Below are 14959 nucleotides of genomic sequence, written 5' to 3'. Positions count from 1 at the left end.
GTCAATACCAGTGAACTGTGCTAACATAGAACTTAGTATATAGAATTAACTACTTAAAAAAAAAACTTTTGCAAATATATATACTCGAGCTTGTAACAAACACTTAAATAAAGATGAAGCTTTAAAAAATGTTCAAGGGGACCCAGCCATGTGAAAAAATGAAAACAGGGAACAGACAGAATACAAATAAAATGGCAGACTAAGGGCTAGCATATTCATAATTAAGTGAATCAACTAAAAAGAGATAGAAAGAGTTGGTTTAAAAAAAGACCCAATGATATTCATTTAAAAAATAAGTACATTGATCATACAAATACACCATGTGACATTAATCATAAGAAAGCAGGATTGCTAAAGTAGACTTTACAGCAAAGAAAACTATCATGATCAAGTGACTATATAGTGACAAAAGGGTCAGTCTGCAAAGACAGCAGCTCTAATTCGTAAATTCTGCACCATTCCAATGGTTACTTCTTACATAGCTGTAGGAGGGCATAGGTCTCATTTATGGAATCAGTACCCATATAAAAGATGATTTTGAGAAATACCACTACCTCACATAATGCCACATCAGACAGCCCCAAAGTGTGACAGTGTGGTCAGAAATATACAGCCTAGAAGTGGACATTCAGCAGAATCCAGCCACACTTACACCCTGATCTGGGAGATCCCAGCCTCTAGAAATGGGAAAAATAAAAAATAAGTAATTTTAATAAACACATTACATTACTTTTCATCCTGTTCTTTTCCACTCATCTTTCCTCACACCCATGCATGCTCATCCAAGTCAGCACTCAGATCTTCAAGACTCTATCAGTAGAGCTCTTTCTTCTCTGATATTTCACTCCACAAAAGTAGCTCCCATGACCTCCTTACACTTTTAGTGCTATCACCTCAACTCGCTGAATCTGCCAGTCTGTTTTGATATTTCTTTAGAGGAATGCATTGTGTGATACTGGTTGGAAATGATTTCACTAGTAACCTGTGGTAATTCTAGAGCTTGCTTTCACTTGTTCCTCTATTCTCAGCAATGCTTACCTATTGCCTGAAGTCTGTAACACTTCATATAGTTAAATAGGTAAATCAGTTCCTTTTAATCCATATGGACAGATACAGAAGACTTCATGAAATCTCTCATGTTCGAAATTCAAGACATTGATGCTTTTAGAATACAATGTCATTTACCCTTGCAGTCAGACTGAAAGAGATGTTTATAAGCATAAAAATGGGTTCTTGTTATCACCTAAAGAAGATCCAGTGAATGCCTTCAGTGTACCCCTTCCTAAGCTGTATCTTCCTTCACATTTGGGAACATTGGAACCTCTGCTGTTGACTCAATTTCTAAATTGTTTCCTCTTCACAGGGTACTGCTTTACAAAACCAGAACTCATCTTCATATTGGAACAAGGAGACGATCCATGGTCATTAGATAAAGGGAAAGAATCCCTGAGCAGGAATTCCCCAGGTGAGTCACTGAACCCGGGCAGAAGATTTGCTGATTCACTAGGGGGACTTGTAGAGTTCAGCTTATGATAATAGTCATGGCTGAAATGTAATAGAATGGATTCAAACAGAATGAAAGAGAAAAAGGCCTGGGACAAAATTCAGAGTATCCAAGCACGAACTTCCAAGTTCAGAGTAACCAAGCATGCTAGGTTCCCCCAGCAATAAATTGTGACCGACTTATGTGGAAGCTTGTCTAATTGGAAAATTCAGTAGGACTAGCAGTCCAGGATTTTTATTGTGGGCTGTTTACAGAAGCACCTTCTACCTAGCATATGTCAAAAATCCAGATTTTCAGGTAGGAAGCAGGTGCTGAACATAAATCACCTGTCTGCACAGTGAACCCAGGTAGGCAGTTCTTAGCAGATCTAGAATACCTGGAAGTTCTCTTGAAATCTCAGTTGCAAATACCATCCGGAGGCTACCAGCGTACCTTTGTAAGAGTGGCAGTGTCTGGCCTGCCACATCTATTATTGTCCACATGCAAATGCAGAAAACTCTTCCAAATTTGTCCTAACACACTAAAAAATTCACCCATGCATAGGAAAAAACACAGCTTTCCAGCAGTTCAGTAACATATACACATATGAAAATGTAATAAATTTATCCAGGCAGTCCATGCCTTATACTTTAATAATAAAACTTACAACCATTTGACCCAGCCATCCCTTGGCTGGGTATCTTTCCAAAAGAATTAAAGGCATCATATTATAATAATATATGTGCACCCATATTTATAGCGGCATAGTTTGTAATAGCTAAAACTTGGAAACAGCCCATTTGCCCATCAGTTGGAGACTGGATAAAGAAGGTGTTGCTTTTCTATAAAATGGAATATTACTCAGCCATAAAGAATGAGAAATTAGATTCATTCATAGGAAAAATGGATACATATTGAGGATATACTCCTAAGTGAAATAAATAAGTCACACATGTGTAAATACTGAATAGTTTCTCTGGTGTGAAAAACTATAATAGTAAATAAGATCCTAATGAAATAACTGACAATGTGAAATAGGAAGAAAAGGGCTAAAGGTGTAGGGAAAGTGGGAAGGGTAGGGGAAAGGTAATAAGGAAAAAGAAAAAAAATAGAAAATGAAAAAAATGGAAATAAAATGTTTGTAAATGGGGAGGGGAGGCGAAGGTGAAGGAAGGACAGGGACAAGGGGAAAAAATGAGAACCAAGACCTGTCATGTAAAGGTACAAGATCCTAATGAGGAATGTAACTGTACTGTATACCTAAACTGTACCAATAAACTCAATGAGAAAATTAAATTAAATAAATAAAAAAACTTACAATCCTCTCTACTGCAAATTCCTTTTAGTAAGCTGATTCACCTAATGCTTTCAATGACTTTTCCCGGGCTTGTGCACACACAGTCAACCTACGCTTGCAATTCAATCACGATTTGATAAAATGAGGCAGAAGAAGAGCACACTATTCAGTTTCGGAGACCTGCTGATATCACTGACCAATGAGTGTATTTACAATACGAATGCTGGCAGAAATAAGAAGATAGAAGATGTCGGAATCTCTCTAATTTCTCAGTGATCTAGGCTATTTCTTTGGGGCTTTATAAATACATATGTTTTCCTTAAGTTTCTGTGTTATTCTGAGTGCATGCATGAATAATCAGAATATCTGCCACTTATGACAAGTTACAACACACACACAGTGAATAATGCTCACAACTTCACAATCCAGTAGTGTCAGCACTGTTATTCTGTTTTTATAGAGAAGTAAGGTACCTGTAAAAGGTCACATAACTCACGGAAGGGATACGATGGCTGGAACTTGGACCTGATGCCTTATTCTGCATCCTGTCTGCTCAGTTGGGCCAAGCTGCCCCTGGAGGACCTTCCCAGCCACCGAGGAGAGCTGAATGCGGAGAAAACACAATACAGAGGGTGACCTTTCAGATACCTCTTTCAGGGATGAAGCTGCCTCTCAGTGTCCGTTATGGTTTGACCCGAGACTGTCCCTTAATGGCCTCGTGTGCACACAGGTAGGGTTTCTGGAAGGTGACTAAATCACGGCAGCTGACTTCCTGTCAGGAGGTGGGGCCTTGTCAGTGGAGGCAGGTCACTGAGCATGTGACCCGGAAGGGTGTGTCTCCTTGTCCTGCTCCTCCCCGTCTTTCTGCTTTCTGAGCACCACAATATAAGTATCCTTTCCTCCTCTGTGCCCCTCTGCTATGCTGTCCTGTCTTGGAGCCAGCAGCCTCTAGACAATAGTGAGCCCAAAGCAACTGCTGCTCATTTAACTTGTGGGTGTGAAGTACTGAGCCTCAGCAACTAGACTAATTCTGTGTCCGTCAGTGCACCATCCAAAAGAGCATCCAAGAACTTGAATGTATTTTAAACATACTGGATGACACTCACAACAAGTATAAGTGGGGACCCAGAAGGGAGCATCACTCCGTTATAATGGCACGGACAGCCCAGGATTGTTTCCCTGCTGGAAGGACACCCCATTGCCCACTACCTGTTCTTCAGCTGTACCCAGGCCTGTCTATTTGCACGGCTGACTGGATTCTGGCATGTTCTCGAAGAACAGCCTTCTTATAATCTGGAGGCGGCATGGATATATTTTGTTGTTCAAAAGATTGATGAATAAAGTCACACCCTACAGGAAGGATCTAGACCAGTGAGTCTCAAGCTGATGGCCCTCTAGTGTTCCCTGCTTACTTCAGCCACAGGAGGACAGCTGGAACCTCTTGCACTTTGCACAGTGATATATTAGTAAGCTTGCTGTCACTGTGACAAAATACTGGAAGTTACAGCTTAAAAGAAAGATGTTTATACTGGCTCACAGTTTCAGAGATTGTAGTTGTCTTAGTTACTTTTCTTGTTGTTGAGACCTGACACCCACAGTTACTGGAGGAAAGGTTTACTCAGTTCACAGTTTGTAAAGATTTCAGTCCACAGTCAGCTGGCTCCAAGGCAGGGTGTCATGGCAGAGGGACATCACAGGGGAGAAACTGTCCATGGCAAGCAGCAGGGTGAGAGCAGCAAGCAGCAAGTCCAAGCTTGCCAGGTGCCAAAGCAATCAGTGGACTGATGTAGTAATCACCCATCCTTAATCCTAGTATCACACACGCTAGATTAAGCCACCTCTGAAAAAATCCTCACCTATGACTGCATGAGACTTTGTGGGGACATCTAGACACAATCCACTACAGCAGTCAATGGTCATTTGGCGCTATTGCTCTTTGCTTGTGGTAGGGAAGAATGTCATGAAGGGAGAGCTCATGACAGAGGAAAAGTGCTTGCCTGGTTTTGGCCAGAAAGAGAAAGGAGGGACCAGGGGTCCCAATATCTCCTACAAAGGAATTAGCTAGAAACAAAGCCTTTCGGGAACTCATGACATCCAAACCATAGAGTTGCACTTCTGACCTCCAATCTTACTTTCCTTATTGCTGAGACAAAATACCTGATGCACATAGGTTAAAGAAGGAGAGGTTTATTTTGGCTCACAGATTGTGTAGGTCCAGTCCATGCTTAGCTGGCTCCAAGGCAGAATGGCAGGGAGAGGGAATGGCAGGGGAGAAACAGTCCATGGCAGGGCAGGAAGGAGGCAGCAAAAGCAAAAAGCACCATCCTTCTTTCATTTATATTCCATCCAGGGCACAAGCTTGTTGATTGGTGTCATCCACACCCAGAGTGGGGCTTCCAGCATCCACACTCAGAACCGTGCTAACCCAATTCAGTTATCACACACCCTTAATCCATATTCACAAACCCTTGATCAAGCCACATCCAAGAAACCCTACCTATGAGCACATGAGGCTTTGGGGAGACATCTAGATACAAGCCATACCAACCCCAAATGTTTATGCACATCTCGCAGTGCCAAACGCACTCAATCCATTTCCTAGAGTCCCCAACATCCCAGTAGCTCCAGCACTGCTTAAAAGTTCAAGTCCAAAGTTTCCTGACAGAAGGCAAACTCCAAAGAATTGTTTCTCCTTTTTGTCTTTCATTTCACAAGTGTAACTGTGTTTTTCCCTGCACCTTGCTCTACATCCTAATGACTGGAGAGTTAGCAAAATAGCACTAACCCTTTCCTGCCTTTCCTACTATGTGAACAGTTCTAATTAACTTGTACTTGCAATCAGGCATGGTGGTATATGCCTATGATCCCAGTGCTTTAGGAGGCTGAGATAGGAGGGATACAAATTCAAGCCCAGCCTGGGCAATTTAGTGAAACTCTGTCTCAAAATAAAAAATTTTTCAAATGTCTGGGATGTATTTCAGTGCAAATGTCCTGGGTTCAACAATTCTCAGTACCACAAAAGAAAAAAACAGGAAAACTAGTAAATGTCTATAAGAGAAACTGACTGATGGAAACCAGCCACACACATGAAACGGCAAAATTCCAACTAACAACATTTTCCTAGATTCACAGATCATGGGTGACTCGATGACCCTCAGAAACAGGTAAGATGCCCATAGTCCACACTGCAGAATGGGCAGTGTCTGAGGACTAATGAACTATACAGAAGCCCAACTACAGATTGAGACACCATTCTGACAGAAGATGCCATGTCAGCTCCATCTCCTTGGCACCAGGGAAGATAAACTCAGGTGCTAGTCATTCCTCTTCTGACATGCAGCCTGCTGCTAAGTTAAATCCTTTTTCTACCACAACTGTCTTTCAAGTTATTGGCTCTCTTGGATTTCAGAAATATCAAATCTGTCAAGTCCCATTAGCTATGAGTACCTGTAAAAAGAAAAAGGGAAGTTACAGACTTGCATGACACAATGCCATTGTGTAAATGTCCCCATTCTTAAAGGGAGGAACAGCAAAAGAGCAAAGCCAAATTAGACAAAAGCAAGACAGAAATGTAACAGGGCCAACATTTCAATCTCGTAGCTCCGGGCTGCTCACTAGGGGGTAGGGTGGCACAATATGGATCCCTGTGGGCTCATGTAGCCAAGCCCCAGCATTGTTGCCTGCTGCAGCCCGTAGGCCTCGTCCTTGGGTTACCTCTCCCCAATGCCTCTTCAGGTGTTCAACATTCCTGTCATCTCCCCCTTCTTGGGGTTTCTCCTACAGCTGCGAGTAAACATGCAGAGCTTCATGCTTCTACCTTTTGCAGCTGTTTGTAGGGACTCTGACAGCAGCGCCACACACTGCCAAACATCCCAGGCTTTCCTCTGAAATCTCACTGGAATCTCACCTCACCTGACAAAGCTTGAATGTTAAGCGTCTGCAAAACAGCGTCCTGTGGATGACACCTAGATCTGACAACAATGACAGGAGGCTCTGGGTCCTCTTGGATCTCGACTGCAGCAGCCTGAGTGTCTGACTAAACAAGAGAAACAAATCCCAAGGTAAAAATTCTCTGTGAAGCAGGACACCCCAAGGGTCCCTTTTCAAAAAATACCTTTGCAACTGTGATGGGTGGGATCTTGCTAATTCCTGAGATATCCATCATCCCACTGCAAAGCATTTGGCTTCTTTCTATGGTGCTAACCTTTTAACCAATGACATCCTCCTTGTTAGATAGAATAAAGTGAGCACAGAGCTTTCTGTTTTCCCTCTGACAGCCAGAGGGAGCTTCATCTCATTGACCATCAACTTGCCCACCCAAGTCCCACCTCTCTGCTCTGAGGATGGCCCAGGGCAACTAACTCCACTGTCTGTCACCATTTCCGTTGTTGTTTCTGTGCCTCCTGTTTCCACAGAGACAGGAGCCCTGGCTGGGATGACAGCCAACACACTCCAAGCTGCTACAGGGACTACTGTCTCCTTTCTGAGAAGCAAAAGAAGACTATGCCTGACAGGACAAACATCAGGAGGACAAGGGCCCATTCTTGATATCCCTGAAATGTCAAACCCCAATGAGCCAAAGTTAATACCGTCGCTCACTTCACCACACCCTCATCCCTTGAAAGTGGCAGCAGTTTTGATTTGATCCTTGCTGAAATGCTGGAGAGATCAATAAGGTGCTGGTTTTCCCAGGATGACAGCACTGTTGCCCTGACAGTTGAGGCTGTCCTAGATGACTCCAGAGCAGAGCTGGGGCAATATTTGCCTTGGTTGCAACAGGCTTTAAGCACAAACCTATGCCAGAGGGCTACAACCTACAGCTACACTGGATAACTGCATCCTGTAACCTCCCAATGACCCTGCCCACTTCTGTCACAACTTGGAAGCCCCCAGACAGATCCAGGAACTTCCGATAACTAGAGAGAGTAGCCCATTCCTCCGCAATATAAGTAGTGCTTCCTTACACTCATCAGGAGGCCCGGAGGGCTCCCTCCAGCGCACCCCCTCTACAACGTGCTGCAGCAGAGGCCCCAACAAAAACCTCCCTTGGGTTCTTCTATCATCTATTCACTGTTCTTACCGCAGACAGAGTGGGCTGAGCAGACTGCATTAAAAAGAGTGAGTGACACCACGGGCAACGGCCAAGAGCAGCAGACACTAGTGGAGCCAGGCAGAGACCCCTGGAGAGTGGTGGAGACCAGCTGATGGGCATGAACTGCAGCGACTTCTGAGGACATGTAGAGAGCCCTGGAGAGGCTGTGGAAGTGGCTGCAGGACCTTCAAAGAGCTGCCCAGGTGTGTACAAGCCTTGGTTGTTGAGGGGCCGCCAAGAGCTATAACACTAGAGCTAAGAGGGAGGCACTGCGGTTCAACGCTCAGAGTTGTAACACTGAGAGGTGAAAGCCACTGGCACTTAAATCCCAGGCTGCTAACATCAAGAGAGCTGCTCTTCGCCAATTCGTGACTTCCATTTAAACTGAGCCAAGGAACCTTTAGCTGTACGGTGCTAAATTTGCCATTGTTTCTTGTTACCCTTTTTGGGCTTGGTACTTGTGTTGGCCTTGGTTTAATTTAAAAGGCTTAATTTTAAGGATACTGTGAACCATGTATCAGTTTTCCTTGACTTCTGGGAAGCTGCAGATAACATCTATAGCAGGCTCATTAATAAGTATCTGGGATTTGGGGACTCAGTTCTATAACCTCATTTTGGCCACATTTTAAAGTTCTATTGTTCCTTTACCTTCTTTTATCTTTTTATCTACTTAAAAATAATCCTTTATTAAAGAAGTTTATGTATTTAGAAAACAAAGACAAGCAGAAATTGAAAAAAGAAGAATTTTTATATTAAATTTACTCAGGTATCAATGACTAATACTTGAACATATGACCTTAGTTTTACTAAAATGAAACATTACGTTGCATCTCGCAACCTTTTTTCCAGGTAAACATCTCTACTTTTCTATTACAGTCACTCTTTATAATTGTCCAGGTGATCCCAAAGCCTCTTTATAACTGCTTAGTCCAGAATAGCACCCAATCTAGGATCAGGTGTTACATCTGATTACCATGGTCGTTGTGCCTTTTCTTTTTCAGGACTGTGGATCGATCCTAGGGCCTTGCACATAAGCAGAAAGTGCTCCAACACTACGCTGTATCTCCAGCTGTGCTTCTTTTAGTTTAGAAGGAAGTCATTTTTGAAGATGTAATACTTGTGGGAAGGCAGCACTACTGGCCTCTATTTTCATTCCCAATAGAGTGCTTATTCACATGTGAGACCTAGGGAGCACAGTGTTTATTCTCCACACTCCTATCACGCCTATAGACCACTCAACTCATATTCCTAAGGAGGAGCCAGATATCAGGATTTATAAGGTTTGGGGGGCTAAAGAATGAACTACCCTAGTTAGGAGCAGTGGGATGCCTCAGAATGACACAAGAGTCCAGAGCCTCTAATGCCAGACTCAATTCACAGAAAGTCTAAATTGTACTTCCTGTTATGTGAATGTTCTCACTACACAATCATCTTGTCAAACATACTAAACACACACACACACACACACACACACACACACACTCTCTCACTCACAAAGGTGTGAAAATGAAACAAATAATAAATAAATAAATAATAATAATAAGGAATCCTCCGGTGAGAGGGAAGAAATTCTTAACTCTTAGGTCATGTGGTGTAACTAGCACAGCATGATTAAATTCACCTACAAACTTGATGCAAATGGAAAAAAATGAAAAACAAACAAGGAAAAGCAAAAAACAGAAAGAAATGACCATCATCAGCAAAAATGCCACCTGCATCTGAAACATACAGAGCCTGGTTACCACCCATACTTCTACAGAATTTTTAAAAATCCGAGTCACCCATAACTTGAGGGTCCACTGTATCTTCTGAAACACGACCATAGTCCACATCTCCAGAATAGAATCCCCTACCTTCATTCTTGAAACATTCCCACAGACTCATACAAATGCCTCAGCTTTCTCCAAACAAATACACTTTCAATTCTTCTAACAACCCCTTGTTCCCTACGAATAAGTCACATAACTCATCCTTCCACACATGGATATGAGCAAACCAGGCATGTGCCCAAGACTCGGAGAACTATCTCCAGTGTACCATTTAAAAACACAAAGAAAACCTCTTACTTATCCCTCATTACTTCTGGCTGGTAGGAAACGGTTCATGTACCCTAAAATACTAAGGAATGGCTGTGTCACATACCTCCAGAACCTACAAATACCACTCCCATACTCTTCTGTGTTATGATAAACTAGTAACATCCCAATGTGAAATACAGACAGCCCCAGAAATACTCATCCAAACTTCCATACCTCTCAATACATATACTCATTTCCCCCAAATTCTCTGACTTCACACAACTATATGGTCATTGCTACAAAACACAAGCACACACACATATGTGCACATATCAGAGAGATGCACTATGTACAAATTCAATACACATGGCCCTCTCCCAAGCATCAAATAGCTACACAACTGAGTAGCTCACGTCAGATTTACAATATCTCCAATACACACATCATTTCATGCTACCTGCATAAACAAGATCACACACTCCAAAATAAAAATAACTCTTCTGTCTTCCAAAATGCAGAATCATACTAGATTTACACTGCAATTGCACAATTCACTTTACTAGTCCAAAAAATAATCATAGACCTGTCATCACACACTGAAGGACACACACACGGACCTTGAAGGTCAGAAAAAGAAGGATATTATAATACAGCCTGTCCTGTACGCACAAATAATCCTCTTACATTTCATTTCCCACTGATGTAAAACAGAGGCATGCCGAACCTTCAGAAAAGAACACTTATTTGAAACACGCACACACACAACATTACCACTTGCCGTAACAATGCTCTTGGGGACAGCAAGTCCCTAACTATGGATTCATATGCACACGTTCCCAAAGACCACAAAGACACCGACACCAAACCACCCATGCCCTGGAATTTCCTCAGCCCATCATGACTATCCGCAATTCTCATGACTCCCACAATTAAAAAAAAAAAACAAAACAAACTTCCTCCCATCCTCAAGTACACAAAGGTCTCCCCACCAGACCACCCCCCATCCTACTGCCCCACACACCTGCTCACACACAGACACACACACAAAAGCCTCTAATAAATTTTCTGAATATAATGCACGCATGGAACATAATTTAATAATAAACAGCCAATCTCTTTACTGCAACTGGTTCTCACACAATGCTGCTGTTGACTTCTGCCAGCCTCCTGCACCCCCAGGAACCTATGCCTGCAGCTCAGTCACCACGTGACAACTTCACACTGGACAAAAGTGCGTCATTCAGCTTGGGCAGTCACTACCAAGTGCAGGTGCCACATGAATGGTGGCTGATACTTCCCCTCCCCTAAGTTTCATACGTGCAAACAAGGATATGTCGCAGAGGGCCACTCACTTTTCAGGGACATGAGTTACTTCTCTGTGCCTCTGGATGAAGCTTTTCAGATACATGAGAAGTGTTCGTCGGGCTTCTGCATCACGGACACAGAAGGGACACACTGACAAGCTCCAGCCACAATAAAGCACTTGCCTAATTAAATTCCTCAATTCTATCACACCATAAACTATGCATATATACGCTTACCTTTTGAACACCTTGATGTAATTGCTGCTGAAGCACACAAACAATGCTGTCTATACCTATACATCCCAAATACCTGAATGGATCTTCAAATACACTAACTACTCAAGTCTCCCAAGACCACGTTTGCATGAATTTATCCCACACTCTCACGTGGAAGCACAAACCACACACCCACAGCTCTGCAATAGACACCCAGCCACCACACTCCCTCGGTATATCACAGAGATCCCTAGCACATATCTCAGGCACCCAATGCATGGATATACAGAACCACAGAACAGTCACACATGCCAATGCATACACAGCCACATGTGCCCCAGTACACACACACCAAGCTCCATCTCTTCCTTTTTGCTGGTGATGGTGGTCCTTGGAACTGAATCCAGGGACTCATACTTAACTACAGTCCAAGTTCCTCCACCTTTTTTCAGTTGTTGTTGAGACATGGTCTCTCAACAAGAAACGAAATTGCCCAAGCCGGACCAAACTGGTATCCTCTGGCCCCAGACTCATACAGTGCTGGGATAACTGGTGTGCACCTCCACACTGAGCTCAAAGTCCATGGTGAAAAACTAAAACAGAAACACTTAACTAAAACAGTTCAAAACCCCAAAATGAATTCCCAGGCACCACAACTGCAAACCTGGCTACCTCACTCTTCTCAACATCCTTTGCACCAGGCTGTGGATTTAGCTCAGTGTCACCACGCCTGCCTCGCAAACACAAGGTTCCCTGGCACACGCACACACACACACACACATACACACACACACACACATCCTTTGCACCACACAATACCCAAATTGCCAGCTTTTAACGCCATGAGCATACATAAAACTCCTCTACTGTGAATGCACAGATATAACTAAAAAAAAACAAAAAAGGCATAACGTTACCTTTTCAAATGCATCCACAGAAGAATCACAGTATCTCACAGTGCACTACAAAGACACAGTACCATCTGCCCAAATACACACACACACACTCACACACACTTACATATGTATACATACCTACCCAGGAAAATAACCTTCAGAATCACACAGTACTCCAGATTAACCCTCAATCCACTATTTTGTAATTTACTATAAACTGACCCATACTTTCCTAAGAGCTCCCTTTCAAAAAACTATTTTTTGTGTACATAAAATATTGGCAATCGCAATGCTTTAGGAACAGCAAACCAGGAGGCATCACGCGAAAGTATCCTCAACTTTATACTTGCTTTGAATAGTCTGTTACAGTGAAATTCATGCAGAGCTGCAATGCTTCCCCGCATGAGATCTGCACCGCTGGCCAGGTGGCTTTCTGAATGGGGTCTCGATCCTTCTGGATTGACCTGAGCAGCACAACTGCTGCACTAAGGTAAAATGTCAGTATTCTCCCACTTGACACTTTCCACAGAATGTCAGGGGTCTCCTTAACATGCCACCCAAGTGTCTCTTTCACACGCTCGGCACAAACCCGTAGAATGACAGCATTCTGTAAAGTAGCAAACTGTGTCACTGCTACAGCATCAAGATAACCCAATGCTCAGTGAGCCACTGAATGGAATATAAAAGTTAAACATGCCTTAGCTAAAATGCACTTTTGCCTAAAGCAGTTTGATTTACTTCCAGGACCTGGGATCCTAGGTCAGGACAAAGTAGAAGGGCAAAAAGGAGGTGATGGGACAGACCCTGTCAAAGGGGAAGCCTGGAACAAAGGCAAGACCCAAACTGAGTAAAGTTACTGGGCGATCAGCTGAAACCCTTCCCCGCGGCATAGAAATTCGTGCTGCCATTAGAAACCAGAAAAAGGTAGATGATGGGATTTCATAAAATATTTAGACTGTCAGGGCCCATCTCCCTAGTGGGACAGAAAGAACCAGAGGATGGGTGTAGGGAACAGGTGTGTAAAGTCACTGGGGCACAAAAGGGTGGCAGATGAGTAGGGCATTGGCCTTGGGCAGGAGAAATGATTACGACCAAACTTCACCCTCTCCCTTTCTACTCCCAAACTTCCAGAAACAAGAAGAAAGGGTGCAGTAACCTTGGAAGAACTCAAAGAAGATTCCTCACCCAGGAAGACCTTAAGGCATTTTATGGGAACAGCTCGAACATTTAACCAAACTTGGTTCCAGAAAAGTATACTCCATGTAGTGAAGCTCATTTTTATACATATTCTTACAAAACATGAAAAAAATCCACCATAAATTTGTTTGAGAACATTTGGTTCTTCTATGTTAGACTTCATACCTATAATTAATGATCACTAATAAAATGAAAGAATCCCATGCATCTTATCAGATCACAATGGAACAAAACTAAAAATCAACAGCAAGAGAAATTACAGAAGCTATACAACAAGCACATGGAGAATGGACACTACACTTTTGAACAACCAGTGGGTCAATGCAGCAATTAGGGGGGAAGGGAAATGATTCTCAGAATTAAGTGAAAATATACACACAGCATACAGTGGATCCTGGAGTTACAACTCACCTGATTTATGAACAACTTAGGTTATGTTTGGAAATTTTAGTTTTAACTTATGACCAAAGTCTTAAGACAGAAATTCCAGTTGCTTGTGCTTCCAGTTGATCTCAGATACACATTTGACCCTTAAACATCTCTGGCAGGAGCATTACAGCATCCTTTCCTGTGTGGGGTTGAGAAATCCTGGGCCAGTACTTCTCTAAGGACACTAAGATCTGCCTGGACACTGCACGGAGACTTGGATGGCTGTGTAGAGGAGCCTGAGCCTTCAAGAGACCGACTTGAATTACAACCAGCCATTGTGCATGGACTGAGTTTGTAAGTCAAGGGTCCACTGTACCAGAATTTGTGAGACAGGGTGAATGTAGTTCTAAGAGGGAAGCTACACCTGAGTGCCTGCATTAGAAAACCAGTGATTTCAAGTAAACAAAGTAAGCACGCATTTCAAATCCTTAGAAAAACAATAAACCAAACATAAAACCGGAAGGTAATAAATAATACAGATCAGCGTGGAAGTTAATGAGATCATCTAAAAGAACATTAGAAAGGATAGTGCATCAAAGGGTAGGGTGTTTGAATATAAAAACAAGATTGATGAACCTTGAGCTAATTATGCAGAAGAGGGGAGGGCTGGGGATTAAGCTCAGTGGTGCCACACCTGCCTCATTAGTGCAAGATCCTGAGTTTGATCACTAGTACAAAAAGAAAGAAAGAAAGAGAGGGGGCAGAAGGGAGAGAAAGGAAGACAGAAAGAGAGAAAGGAAGTAAGGCTGGGAAGACTCAAATTAATACAATTAGAGCTGAATGTTGGACAGAGGACCAATATCTACAATATATAAAGAACTAAAAATATAGACACCCCAAATAAAAGATCCAATAAAAAATGAATAGACACTTCTCAGAAGTACAAATGGTCAATAAATACATAAAAAAATGTTCACCACCACAGGCCATTAGAGAAATGCAAATTAAAACAACACTGAGATTTCTCCAGAAATCAAATAATGTGCTGCAGCACATGCACAACTCCTCTCTGTTCGTATGGCACACA

The 14959-nt window shown here is 42.6% G+C and overlaps 2 long non-coding RNA genes across 5 annotated transcripts in view; one reads left to right on the top strand and one right to left on the bottom strand.

The window, feature by feature from the left end:
- The window catches only part of LOC117283528, a 46652-nt gene that overhangs the window by 15378 nt on the left and 16315 nt on the right, over positions 1-14959 (bottom strand). For 2 of the 3 annotated variants that reach the window (XR_004514562.1, XR_004514564.1), the window contains one exon: positions 3277-3383. This is a non-coding gene — a long non-coding RNA (uncharacterized LOC117283528). Of the gene's footprint in view, positions 1-3253; positions 3384-14959 lie in introns of all 3 variants that reach the window. The other variant, XR_004514563.1, reaches the window with a different exon arrangement.
- Positions 1115-14563, top strand: LOC117283529. 2 transcript variants are annotated; one of them, XR_004514566.1, is made up of 5 exons: positions 1115-1465; positions 5905-6841; positions 7196-8075; positions 8874-12796; positions 13438-14563. It is a non-coding gene; the product is annotated as an uncharacterized LOC117283529 (long non-coding RNA). The 2 variants fall into 2 exon arrangements; XR_004514565.1 differs by lacking the exon at positions 1115-1465 and having other exon boundaries at positions 5757-6841.

This window comes from Fukomys damarensis, unplaced genomic scaffold, assembly GCF_012274545.1.
Source record: "Fukomys damarensis isolate Sample0158 unplaced genomic scaffold, DMR_v1.0_HiC HiC_scaffold_27, whole genome shotgun sequence".
NCBI classification, from domain to species: domain Eukaryota; kingdom Metazoa; phylum Chordata; class Mammalia; order Rodentia; family Bathyergidae; genus Fukomys; species Fukomys damarensis.
Note: the sequence above shows the minus strand (reverse complement) of the source record. Positions and strands in the feature narration are given on the sequence as shown.